Source organism: Fringilla coelebs (genome assembly GCF_963513975.1).
Source record: "Fringilla coelebs genome assembly, chromosome: 5".
In the NCBI taxonomy this organism is placed as follows: domain Eukaryota; kingdom Metazoa; phylum Chordata; class Aves; order Passeriformes; family Fringillidae; genus Fringilla; species Fringilla coelebs.
In genome coordinates this window covers 59,725,661-59,739,514 of record NC_140033.1, presented here as the reverse complement: position 1 = coordinate 59,739,514, position 13,854 = coordinate 59,725,661, and the positions used below count along the sequence as shown (strand labels likewise).

The 13,854-nt window shown below is 43.0% G+C and overlaps 1 protein-coding gene across 1 annotated transcript in view; it reads right to left on the bottom strand.

The window, feature by feature from the left end:
- TMEM178B (transmembrane protein 178B) overlaps window positions 1-13,854 on the bottom strand; it is a gene marked incomplete at both ends in the record, with an annotated part of 204,968 nt that overhangs the window by 26,121 nt on the left and 164,993 nt on the right. The window lies entirely within an intron of this gene.

The following is a 13,854-nucleotide window of genomic DNA, read 5'->3' as shown; positions in this document are numbered from 1 at the left end:
TACAGTGCACAGGAGGCGATGCAGAGCCGGGCACCAGGGCCAGCTTCACCCCACAGCCCTGCTGCCAGGCTGTCACAGGCACCTAGAGATGCCTTAGGGGCAAGGAACTGAGCATCAGTGAAGAGACCTGTGAGCTCTGCTTTCCCTGAAATCAGTGGGAGGGTTGGGCCCTCCAAAGATTTCCTCTGAAAATCAGACTTTCTCCTGTCTCCCAGGGGGGCCATGGAAGCCAGTTTACCACTTTTTCTTCATAAGTATTCAGATAGTAATGAAATACAGTAGCATTTGTATGAAAATAATCTGGATAAAGAAAGCCCTATTGTATATATTAGTTACTTTATTTAGTTTACAGAATTGCCCTTCTGCTGTGAGCAGACTCTGCCCTGTTACAGTCTGCTTTTTATATGCTGGTCACCATCACAGTATCAACATATCCACTAATCACATGGAATTTTATTAAGATTTAATCTTCAGTTATTATCTCTTGAACCACTTCTTGCAAAGGTGGATAAGGTTCATCAGGGCCAGAAAGATGCAAAAGAAAAACCAGAACAACTTCCTTTCTTTCAGTGAGGAAAGAAGAGTTGACAAAAACAGATGGATAATTGAAGAGTGATGAGAAAAATTAAAGAAAACCTTAAAATGAGAAATGGAGTGTGACAAGAAGCAAAACTCATAGTTGTATGTAGAACTCCAGTATCAGTCAGAGTGTTAAGTGCTTTTTGTAAAAAGCAGATTCACCCAAAGCTTCTCCCAAAGATAAATGAAGTTGGAGACGTGCAGCAATGGAGCACAGGAGGAGCAGGAGGTGTAATACAGAAAGAGAGAGACTTGGTAACAGCACCTTTGTTTTATCTATTTCCCTCTGCATTTGACTCCCTTCCTCTACTGCCTGCCCCAGCACCAAAACTTTGCTCACAATCAGGAGCAACTAAAATATTATGCTAAAAGGTTTTCCTTTCTTTTCATCCCCTGCCCCAACCACTGCACAAGCCTGAGCATAATCCCAGCACAAAGCATTCAGAGCAACATGCTTAATAATGGCCAGCATGAACAAGGCTGGAGGTGGAGGGATGGTATCTCTGCTTTATCAGTGCCCCAGGCCTCTGCTCAAACACACTCATTCCACAGATCCTAGCATTAAACATTTTCATTCAGCAACTCTGAAAGATGTATTCTTGTTTTCAAAAAGACTATTTAATGCAAGTGAGGCTGGGCTGAGGTGTAGGAAGAAAGGAAGGAGGATGGAAGAGAAAGAGGGAAGAAGTAGAGAAAGACCTGTGAAAAAACACTGTCCCTTATGGAGAAATTTTGATTTTGAAGTTTACTCTTCTATTAACATTTAAATTGAAAGGCGTTTCTTCCAAGTTCCACATATGAAACCAGAAAATCTGCATTTAAATAGATACCATTTAAATGTGGAGAAAAATATATATCAGCATTGAATGCTTTCCCATTTGTCTGAAAAGAACTTCTCTTATAGATGATTATTAATTTTTTTCTTTTTTCTTTGTGTGTGCTAAAAAGAGAAATTGGAAGTACATTAAAATTCTGCTTGGCACAAAGCAGGGGTGGGGGATGGTTGCTTGATTGACCAAACCCCTGATTCTGATCTCAGATTTTCTCCAGGAAAGCTGCTGGAGCCTGCAGGAGGCAGTCCAACCTGCTACCAGGGTCAGGGCAAGAGGGGTCGGTCCTGCCTGGTCCTGGAGACATGGCACCCATGACCAGGGTGCCAGCTCCCACCACAGTGCCCATCTCACTGGGCAGGTCACCACCTCCCCATTCCCAGCTGCAGAATCAAACTTTCTGCAGGTTTTTTAGTCACCACTCTGGCTTCAGGACACTGTCTAGAAAACAGGGACACACACCTCCTCAAAAACCACAGAAAGTCAGGCTTTCTGCGTCTCAGTTCGCAAACCAGAAAAATCTCACCTCAGTAGGTCATTTTGAAGATTAATACATTAAAAACTGCCAGCTAGGTTCTTTGCAGTGGTAGCCCCAGAAGCCCTAAAAAGGCCTTGGACAGATAAAAACTGCAGTGTGGGACTTTTTTCAATGGTAATTTGGAACTTATTCTGATTAAATCCAAAAAAAGCACAAAGTTGTAAATAAGCAAAACAGTAGCTCTCACCTAAATACAGGTACCTATAAACGAGGGGAGAGCAACTGGAAATCACAACTCTTATGGGGCCAAGCCGGTATCATGGAGCAAAGAACCCATAATTCCCCACTTTGACACTGGGTTTTCATCAGACCCAATTTTTGCAGTATGATCTAGTCTCTAGTCACTGGACTGGTGAAAATAAACACTTGTTAACACTCAACACTCAAATTTGGCCAGTTTGCCCCCATTGCCTCTCCATCTCTGTTGCCTAGGTTGCTGGAATTTCACAAAAACCAGCCTTATTCTTCATGGGTCTCCAGCTGATTTTTCTCCTATGTAGATGGCAACCACTTTCTGAAAATATATATATGACAAGAAGAAATGTTTCGTAGAAAAAGCAGGTGTCTGGAAAATGGATTCCCATTTGTCCTTCCCTGCCCCTCTCCAAAACCCAATCATTTCTGTGTTAATAAGCTCACTGACTATAATGTGGCACTAACCTTTCACAACTGATGCCAGTGACATTTTGACAGTTCCACATATGGGCCTGCCAAAAGCAGAAGGAAAATAAATTTGCAATTTGGTAAAAAGCTGGGTAAGCAGCCAAAGCAGCTTGGGGGAAGGAGAAGAAAACCACCAAAGAGCCAAACAAAAGCCCACTGCACAGATGTTACACACAGCAAAAAGGAAAAGCACATCCACAGCTGGAGTACCCCAGCAAATATGTGCTTGGAAAAAAAGCCTTAGGCACCTATTAAGCCCAGTCTAGCTTGAGATGCCTCCCAATAAATTCTTCTCACATGGCAAATTTAGAAGTCTTTCCTAGCAGAAGGGAAATGGGACATGGGCTTCAATCTGTACAAACTATCTGGTTAACATCAGATATCACAGGACTCAGCAGCTGCTCTAACAAGGAATCTTCAACATTTCCACTGATGTGATCAGCTGTAGGGAAACAACTATTTTCCAACACTGTTTTGTGGGGTGTCTTTGAATTTACTTTTCAAAGTAGCCCTGCATAAATCACTGACAGTTGACAGACTGAGTCAGATACTTGGTGCCTGTATCACAACCCATCTTCTTCAAATTACATATATCAAATCTCATAATTTTTGGCTAAAAAATAACTTCCAGAAAGAGGTCCAATCATCATGTGACAAGATGAAGAAAAGAAGAATGTTGCACTGAGCAGTTCATTCAGGTGGTTAATTAACCCCCAAGTAGGAGAGCCAATCTTTCAGCTGAACAGGTCCAGTTTCTGCTGCCAGGCAGTTACTGATAGGAGGTGAAGTGGTGCTGTAATCAGCCCACTTCCTTCTGATTCCCATTTCAGCCACACTGAAATAACTTTTTTCCTGAAATTAGAGGACTATGGCCTTTATGATGGTGCACTGATGCCCTTGGTGGAAAATGTGAAGGTGTGTTTGCTGCATTTGTGTATGTAAATAGTCATGTGTTGTAATGGTATAGCTGATGTACATGGCTAACCAGAGATGCAAAATTACCACTAAAAGATAATAGTTTATTGAATTTTCTTTAGGACAATGTGGGTCTTCTTGGAACACCAGTCTGAGAGGCATCACAAGAGTCTACACAAGCATACAGCAGCTTGCAACTGAGAGGAAATGGAGCATGCTCTTTCCATATTCAGAAACACAGAGCCAAATGTGGAGCCCAGAGGAGCTCTAAAAAAACCTTAAAATACTCCTGAAGCAAGAGCAGTGGGATCCATTGGCCAGCTGGTGGAGGTGGGCTGACACTGAAAACACAACTTCAGAAAGCTGAGTCTTTGCACGGGCTGAGGACAGTAAGCCTGCTGAAAGTATCAGATAGACTCTTTTCAAAACATTTTCCCTAAAGCATTTTTGTGTTGAAGAAATAACTGCAGGGCAGCTGCTGGACCACTGTATTAACCATGCTCATGGGGAATGTGAACTCTAAGACCTTTTCAAAGAAATGCCACTTGATAGGCAGGGGACTGTGACCAAGGCTGGGGCACATGTGGGTGTTTGATGCGGCTGCAGGACACAGGTGATTGCTCCCAGCATGATATTTGTGTGGGGTTACACCTGATGGAATTGGGAGGATGATGGAGGTCAGAAGTGCAGAGTGGCCAGCAGTTGTGACAAGAGAGCATGCTGGATTTCACTATAGTGAGCTTGATTTGAAGCCATTTACCTGTCAGACTTCAGGAAACAGCATGGATCTGCTTCCAAAGCCAGTATGCATAGCTATGACTGATTCTGGTAACACATTCCTTCACCTAAAATAGATGGTAGGATCCAACTTAGCATGTGAGACCATCTGCCTCATGAAATTAAAAAAAAAGTGGGAACTTAGTCATTATTTGGCCAAAGCACTGCAAGCAGGTAGGGTGTCCACACATGGCATGGGAAAGAGTGACCCCTTGTCCTAGCAATGCCACTGGCACAGAACAGCCTGCTGGTGCTTAGCCAAAGCTTTCTCCTAAAGTCAGCTGGTTTTCAGTTTTGCAGAGCGCCTCCCTGTCTCAGCTCCCGCTCCCCAGAGAGCCCTCTGGGGGCTCATTTCCTTCTCTGACTTCCCAAGCTGCTATTCATCCTTTTTCAGGAAGACCTGTCCTCACACAGGCTTCCCTGATGGCAGCAGCACTGGGGGCACTGATTAGCAGCAGATTTTTCTTTGGCTCATATCAGCAGTCCTGCTGCTGATATAATTTCACAAGCCCACACCAAACTTGGGCAACCGTGGGAGATTTTCTGAGAAATTACCTCACGCTAATGGAAATTGTCCAGTCTAAACAGCCTCCATGCACTGACTGACAGGGTAGGAGACTGAACAATCTTGGAGCTGTATGTCTCACAGGACCTGTTACCTTTTCATGGAGAGCACCCCTTGATCTTTGCTAAGGAGAACAGTGAATGCTGCTAATGCTGCAGGGTCCTGTGGGCAGCACTCTGACTCAGTCTGACAGAGTGGTGTGAGACCATGAGATGTGGCTTGAGGTCTCTGAAGGGACTGATATTTGCATGGCAAACAGAATGGAAGGGCCCAAATTCCTGAGGATAGCAGTATATATTCTAGCAAATTATCCAAGATCACCTAAGCCCAACAAACAATTCCCTCACAACACCGAGAGACCCTGGTGGTGTTCCTTCATACCATGCATTTTTCAACTATCATCCTAAATGGTGGATTATTCTTGTTGTCATATACTCAACACTCCTGAAATCAAAAGTCCCTGTGCACCTCTGTCTCTGAAGTCTGCAGAATGCACAGGAACGTGAGGACAAACGTGACCATCCCCCACCTGCCTCATCAATCAGCCAGGAGCAGGGCTGATTATGTGTTTGGAGACAGGCAGGAGGACAGACAGGGGAAGTGGTGACAGTTATAAATGTTTTGCCACCTGAATGTGACATTAATGTATGTATGCAGTGTGTTCACGACATTAGGTATTTGTGCACAACCCTAATAAATACCATGTTTGACAGCAGTTTCACAAAACCACTCAATGAGCTAGAAGAACATGCCATGAGACAGCTTCTAGTTTTACTGTGAAAAAAAGAAATATCCCTATATTAGTCAGATCCTTGGCTTAGTGGAAATCCAGAGCAATTCCAATAAGCTCCACATAAAGTTCAATTGCTCAAAACCATATTGAAATGACCAGATAGATAAGTGATTAAAACCTGCTCCATAAAACACATTTAATTTCTATTCTCCAGAAGAGAGCCTTAGTAAGCTTCTGAGTTAGAAAGACCAATGTAGGATGCATGGCATTGCAACATCTCCATCTCAGGGACTCTTTTTTTGGGGGGGAAGGCACAATTGTCCTGTCTCTTTCACTGGGTGATGATCTGGTGCTGCACTCCAAAGTCAGAAATTCATCACACTATATGACTTGCCTCATAAGTTCACTTTAAAGGCCAAGTCTGTGATTCTGATGTAGATCAGCAAGGTTTTTGACACAAGTTGGAAGCTGACTGGAAAACTACCCTGGCAATTTCTTCACAATGCCCAGGGGCTGTGGTGCTGCATGTGGACACGTGGGCCTGGCTGGGTGCTGTCCTCTCTGAGGGACAGCCTCACATCTCCTTCAGCAGAGCACTCCAAAAGCAGTGACACATGTCTGTGCAGTTACCTGCTAGATTCTGCCTTTCTACTGTTTTTGAGATGTCACAAAAGAGGGAAAGTTAAGTATCACTTAAAAATGTTGATATACTCCATATAAAAAATCCAAAAGGTCTCATATGGACATTTTCTTATAATAAAGCTTCTGACTTTTCATTTCAAACAGCCTTTTTAAAAATTGCACTTACATTTAAAAGAAAAAAAAGATTCAAAAATGTTAAGACAATCAAAGCAGCTCAATTCAGCCAAAACTCTATTGGCTGCTCCAAAATAAACTGTTGTTCATTTTGCTGAAAAACTTTTAAAAGCCACCTGCAGCCCTGCCACCACGCTGTTTTATTCACTTTGCCTTTCCAGCCAGAAAGCTTTTTATTTCAATAGCCCTGTCCATCAGTGCAGCACCTGAGCAGTGGCAGAGGGCTAATAATATCCCTGGCAGGAAGGAGAAAGCTAAACTGGGAAGCCAAGCTTTGACAGCGGTGGTAAAACCAGAACTGATTCTCAAATATTTTGTTTTTGAGATGGCATATGGTTCCACTTTTGTGCCTCCACATGAGTGACTCAACTGATTTGGGATCTGAAATCCTTGGAGCACATTTTCTCACTTTTAAGAAGCGTCATGGTTCATGTGCATTGGCTGATTTGCTCAGTTCCTAATGGGTCTCCCTAGATCTGATAGAGCATTTGAAGTTTTGGTGGGTACATATGTGAAGGAGGGGGAACAAATGGAGGGAAGGTCCCACTGTGCATTGCTCGCAGTCACACATTTCCAAAAAGCTGTGTTTAGGAGATCCCTAATTCACTTAACCTCTTTGATCTCATCATGCAGTATGAGATGCTGAAAGGAAAAGAAAAGATTGAAGGCAGCTCTGCTATGTTTGCACATCAAAACACATGCCTCAACCCGGTACAGAGCAGCAGACATAGTAAACACTCTTGTGAGAGGTGGAAAAAACAGCTTTTGATTGGGAAAGAAGAGCTTTCTTCCTGCTTGTGTGGTGATCATGTATGTGCAATAAGAAAAAAAAACCCAGAAAACTCAAACTGTTTCAGGAAGCTGTGCACACTGGGACCAGAATTCATTTCTACTGCACTGCACCAGGCTACAGGCAGGATTTACCTCCCTTTTCCCCTTGGCAATTAGCAGTACAGCACAAGGCAGACAGTTGTGCCTCAGACAACAATGACCTGCACCTTAAAATGACCTATTCTGCCAAATGCTCAGGCACCAAAAGACGAGATGCATTTTATCAAGGTCCAAAACCCCATTCCCTTTTCCTTTAACTGAGACCTGTCTGTCCAGAAAGCCAAGATACAAGTCCAATGCATGACAATATCTGTGTTTTAAGAAAATGTAACCCTTCCCTCTATAGCTGCCAACCTTTCCCTCCAGCCATCTCCCCACCTTCCCTTCTATCTGTGTTCCTCATCCCCATCTCTCATGCAAATCCATCCTTTTCCCAACCTGCCCTTGTCTGCTTGTCTTCATTTTGCATTGTCTTTCGCTTCTCCTTTCTTAACACACACACACACACACCTCCCTTTCCTTCCTAACATTCCCCTATAATTTTCTCCCATCTCCTTTCTCTCTCTCACAAGGCTGACACATCTTAACACCCTCCCTGTGACTTTCAAGACATGTGAAAAGCTGTAGTCAGGTATTAGATTCCTTATCAGGTCAAAAAAAATATTAGGGAAGTCAGTGGACAGATGCAATGATTATGGTTCAGTGTGGACAAGAATGACATCAGTCTCTATAGTCCCAGATGGGATTTAAATTGTTGGTAAAATGCATTATCATTGATTTTCCACTTCCTCCCTTTGTGGTATCTCTCCAGGGCTAAGTTAAGACAGTTTGGGTACCTTATCTCTGCATTTCTTATCTCAATGCAGGTGCTTTCTCTTATATATGAAGCCAGCTATGAATATCCGGAATTTGTGCATTAGATATTGTCCTCTACTATTTTTTATTGCTAAGTTACTGATACTCTTAACTGTATCAACACTTGATGCTTTGCTTAGCAATTTTTTTACTGTGTTTTCTTTTCTTTTTTTTTTAATCACACCTAGTGAGGCATAAGAAAGCCCAAGAGAATCTTACCTTGTGATATTTCTAAGGGCTTGATGTCCTGAAGTACTAACTTTATATTGCTACTCCTAATTTAACTTTTTAAAGGACATGTTCACTGTGTTCCTGTAGTGTCACACACCCAAACCACACTTGTGACTTTGGCTTTTGACCTTTGAGCAGAGTTTTTATCTAGGGCCCTACATATGAGGCTCTCACTCAACAAGGGGAGCAGAGGATGCTCAGATGAGTCTCAGTGCAGTGCTCCAGCCACAGGGAGCCATCCCCAAGGCATGCTGGTTTTCTGGGTCCTGGCATATTCCTGCCAATGGGATCTTCTCCTTCAGGGAAAGGACATCCCCAGTGCCAGCAAGTGCCTGCAGACCGTTGTCCTGGCATGTTCAATGAGCCACAAAGGAAACACAGCAACAGCTGGGCCTCCTTTGTCTGCAAATCCAAGTGACCCAAGTCTGGCACAGACCCTGATCATCACAGCATCTAGACATCATTAACAACTTAACTTAATTACATCCTAATTTCTTTACAAAGAGCCTATGAGCAAGATTTCAATTAATTTTAACTATATATAAACTATAAGTTTAATGTGTCTCTATTGTTCCATTAAGATGATCTGGGACAGGACAAAGATAAACTTAGATATTAACATTCTATGAAGTATGAGATTTTTAATTAACTTTAACAAAAAATTAATTATCAAGTTATTTATAAAGCACATAAAATTCATTTTCTACTCACAGAATGTACAATCTGTACATTTGGGATAGGTTTGTTCTGTCTCTCAAACAAAACAGAGATTCTCAACCCCTTTTGATCTAATCTGGTTTTACCATGGAGCATAATCAGCAATTCTTATTAAAAAGATCTTTGGAACCCTCAAATAAAAAACCCATCTAAGTGCAAAGTCCTATTAATGTTTTCAGTGAACGTTTTTATTATCATGTGAAGAGCAAAATAAGGTTTAGCTCAGGCAGGAGCCTTTTTGACTGAACCAGAAACTCATCTTGCTGGGAGTAACAGTGGGAAATGCGCCATGCCCTTAAAATGAAGCTCCTTTAAAGTCAAGCTCTGCTCTGGCCCAAACAAAGTCACTCCATTTACAGGACAAGGTTTGAAGCTCTGCAGGCACATCATTAAGTAGGCATTTTCAAGCAAAGAATTCCACATGATAAATTAGAAGATGCATCAGTCTGTGGAAGAGGATGTGTCCTGAGTCTAGACTCTGGATTCATTTATTAAGAGGGCGGCTCAGATTTAGAATTGCCAGGTCAGGGTTTGCTGGCCATTAAAGCTACCCTGCTTGCTGGCTGTTAATTTTAAACATGACTGCATAAGCAGCCAACGGCCTCCCACGTGCCACTGTTGAGCCAGCAGCCAGGTTTCCTGGCCACAGAGCTGTCACTTGTAGAGATGCTCAGAACCCAGGGGGGTGCATCTCGAGGGCTCCACCCAGGGACAGCCATTCCCCACATTTAGGGCAGAGTCTGACTGCACCCACATGCAAACACATTTATGGGGACATTTCCCAAGCTGTGAGCATGTTTTGCAATCCATCTCCTGCCCCCACAGGTGATTCTGAAAAAGCCTAAGGGATTTGCCCCGGAGGAGCCAGACTTCTCTCTCTGGCACACGACAAACACAGTTGTACCACCGGGCACAGTGCACTGAGAAGCCCCAACTCTGAATCTCCTTCAATCCTCCCCAGACAGGCTCTGGGTCAGAGGCTGGGTGCAGCCATGCCAGCTGCCACCCCTATAAGCAGGGCCATTAGCAGGTTGCTATGGAAGTTTCCTCTCCCTGGAGAAGGTGTCAGGGCACCACTCAGGGGAGACAGGAAATTAAAAAAGGAGGAAGGGAAAATGCAGATGACTGGTGGAAAAACACTGTCTGTTGAAGCTCCCCCCAGAGCATTATTTCCTTGGCCAGAGCAGACCACACACCTTGTAGGCAGGACTGTCTATTTTGTCTCCAGAGAAATGCTCGCCTTAGCATGACTAATACAGCAAGCAAACCCAGCACAGCAGAAATGTCACCAAAGTCTCTCCCACACAGGACCTGTGATTACCATAAGCGAGTATTCTTAACCTGCTGCACCTTTAATGGACAGCTAAGGAAAGATGGGAAGGAGGAGAAAATTATGCTGAATTTTAGCATCTTCCTGACTCTCAGTAAAAACTTCTGGCTTCTTGAAAAAAAAAAAAAAGAATTAGCAGCATCAGGCAAGTTCAATTTTCTTTCTACTGCTGATTCCCAGTTTCCAAGCACTGGAAAGAAACAGAGCAAATCCCTCACAAAACCATATCTCCTGATTGGGAAGAGAGTGCAAACAAGACTGAGGGAAAGGTTTAGTTCCGAGCCCACACCGGCTGCTGTACCAGTGGGGAGAAGCAGCTGGGGAAAAAGACTAGTAACGAAAAGTCTTTAAATGGTTTTTGTTCCTCCAGAGTCACGGGGGGTGAGAATCCATAGTCTAGGTAAATCTGGATGTAAAACGAGCAGGGACCCAGCTGGAATCAGTTTAGTGATATAAAGACACATAGTCTTAATTAAGGGAATTGTGATTTGCCAATGAAATCCCAGCAGGGCGTCTGTCTGCCTGATCAAAGACTCGACTTTCTGATGGAATCTTAAGCGCATGAGCCATGAAATTACTTTTTGAAAAGGGAACATGCAGCACAAAGAGGCAGAGCTAGAGGGGAGGAGGTAGAGGGGAGAAGGGAGAGAGTTAGGGAGGGATAGTGAGCAGACTGGAGCTCCAAGAGTTGTTACTGGGAGCCCCCATTCCCCCCCTCCAAACAAAGCTAGAGAGGGGCAGGCTGGGGAAAAAATTATATCAAACTGCCAGGAGAGTCAGCACCCAAAATCATTACTGAGCCCACTGAATAGAGACACATTCCTAACTTGCTTTTCTTTCTTTTGTGTTTTGGGGTTTGTGTTTGGTTTTTTTTTTGTTTGGGGTTTTTTTCCCAGCAACACCACACATTTCCCTCCATTTTCTTGCAGAACAATGAAAAAATAAGAATATCTGCTCCAAAAGATATCAAGCTTTTCAGTATACATGGGAAGAGTTTTGGATTGAGTCCCAAAGTAGGCAAATCCTGCATGATCTGGAATTACAGTGCTGTGGAGCCCTTAAACACGGAAAGCTCCATAAATCAAGACACAAAGTTGATAGAAGAGACACAATCTACCAGCTTCATTTATCATGTCTGTACCACATAAGCATTCCCACACACTCAATAAACTTTCCAAATCCCATCTCCTCACATAGCAGACTCAGTACAAAGCTACATGGAATTACCCCAGAAAAGCCTCACCTCTGTTTATTAAAATCTACCTAGGCATCCGGGGGACATGACATTTCCAAACATCTTACACAGGTCTTCTCTGACATTTAAATACGTATTTTTTTAAAAAGCTCTCTCATCACCAGACTAAAACCCAATGGAGTGACTGCAGAAACTATTATATCAGAAAAAGCCAACTGTCACCTTGTCACACTATCGTCTTCCAAAATGACTGAAGCAGGGGCTTCAAAGGAAGAAATAAAGCACCCATATGCACCTGCTGGGAAGGGCAGGGGCTCTGTTTAATGGAAGAATAGTCTCAAGCAAACACATTGGGCTGTATTACTGGTCAGGCAACAGCATGACCTAATAAATCTCAGTTGGTATAGTGATGCCATGCCAGGATCTAAAGTAAAAGAGAAAAAAAGCAATCAAACCCTATGAATTTCTAGCCGCGTTCAAAATACCTGGGAAAAAAGCATTGGACTTGGTAAAATCAAAATAATGAAATAAAGATTAAAGCAGTGAGAGAACACACTCCATTTTCAAGCACCTCCAACCATTTGTGTAGCAAAGAGCCTTTGGGTTTCTGACAAGTGGCTGTGCAGCACAGAGAGCAGCTCTGATCCTAGCCTGGTGGAAGGAACAGGGTGCCTCCACTGCTCCCCACTGTTCACTTGGTCCTTAGTGATGCTGTCAGATCTACAAGGAAAACAAATCTCAGCATCATTCCCTGAGTCAGCTCTAAAGCTCTGCTTCAAGACTGTGAGCCCTCAAAAAAACCTGCAGGTTGAACAAATAAATAAGTGATCAGAGAACTCAAACATTTACCTTAATTACTGCTTCTTGAGCCAAATGGGAGCTGCCACAAACCAGAAGTAGACCTCCTGGTCATGGCTGCTTTACTTCCATTGGTGGAAGAACTTTTGAAATTTGCTTTGGTGAAAGAAGTATTTTCCTTGTTGTTTTTTTGCCCCACAACATCTGCTATCACGAGGCCCTTCTCTGCACAGCTTCACCACTGTGGGATGAAAGAGCCTCCTTCACCACAGCTGTGGCAACCAGCTCTCTCTCACTCAACCAGATTTTCTCACTTTTCAATCTCTTCAGGGTCCAGGAAAATGGATTTTCTCTCTTGTCTCTTTTCCCTTTCCCCTACCACTCTGTGTGCCAGCTGTTCCTGTACTTGAAATTTTTGAAGAGCAAGTTTATAGAAGAAATACAGCTCAAAGTATAATGGAAGGTGTTTTCCAAGAGCACATAAAAAAAAAAAAAAGTTTTAAGGAGGATTAACAGCTATTTCACATATGTGCATTCTTCAAAACACTTTCTTCTCGCTATTAGAACAGGATTCACAGCAAAGCAGCAATTTACAAGCTTGGGTTTTCCAAGCAGGTTCTGTGCTGTGCTTGAGGGGCTAATTAGAAGCACCAAAATACACTATTAATTTGTGCATCCTTAGTAATAAACTGCTGGCTCTGCTCTTCATCCCCAAGCATGCTTAAGATCTAGAGGAAAATATCCCAACATAACTCCACCAAGTTCTCAGTTACTCACACTTCATTTTCTGACCAAAGAGCAGCAAGCAGCCATTCAGGATCAGGAAAAAATCTACACTTCTGGTTGTCTTGACAAACAGAATTTCTTGTTCCTGCGACCTCACATTTTCTCAAGGTTTCTGACTCAGGAGTGCCCAGCACCAGCTATTGAGCCACCACCTACCTCTGTGTGTGTATATAGCAACTGCACAGATATTGCTGGTCATGCTAAAATATGCACACTACAAAGTCTTTGAAAGTTTCTTTGCAAGGCTTCCTTTAGGATACTCTTCTGTATTTCTTTGAAAAACCTAAGAGGCCAGAATCTTGGTGAGGTAATGCCTCACCAAGTGTCTTTTATCACTACAGGATTCAATCAGGAGGAGGATGGTTTTCTAGTCATGGCAAAATATAAATAGCAAGGAGAAGCCAGTCCTGCTTATGGACTTCAGCCCTCCATCCAGGAAAGTGTACATCCCTCCTTTCTTTCCCTCTATCCCATAGTATGAGTCTTGTCACCTTTTCAGATGCTACAGCTACATCAGACCAAATGAAAATAACAGGAGTGAGGTGCTTCTGCCTTTCACAGACCATGTTTTTTTCTGCTCTCCTCATGATGTATTTCTGAGCATTCTGCTTTCTCAGAACTCAATGAGTTTAGACAGCAATTTCTCCTTTTAAGAAAAAGGGTTGCTTGCAGAGAAGATGTGATCAACAGTCACT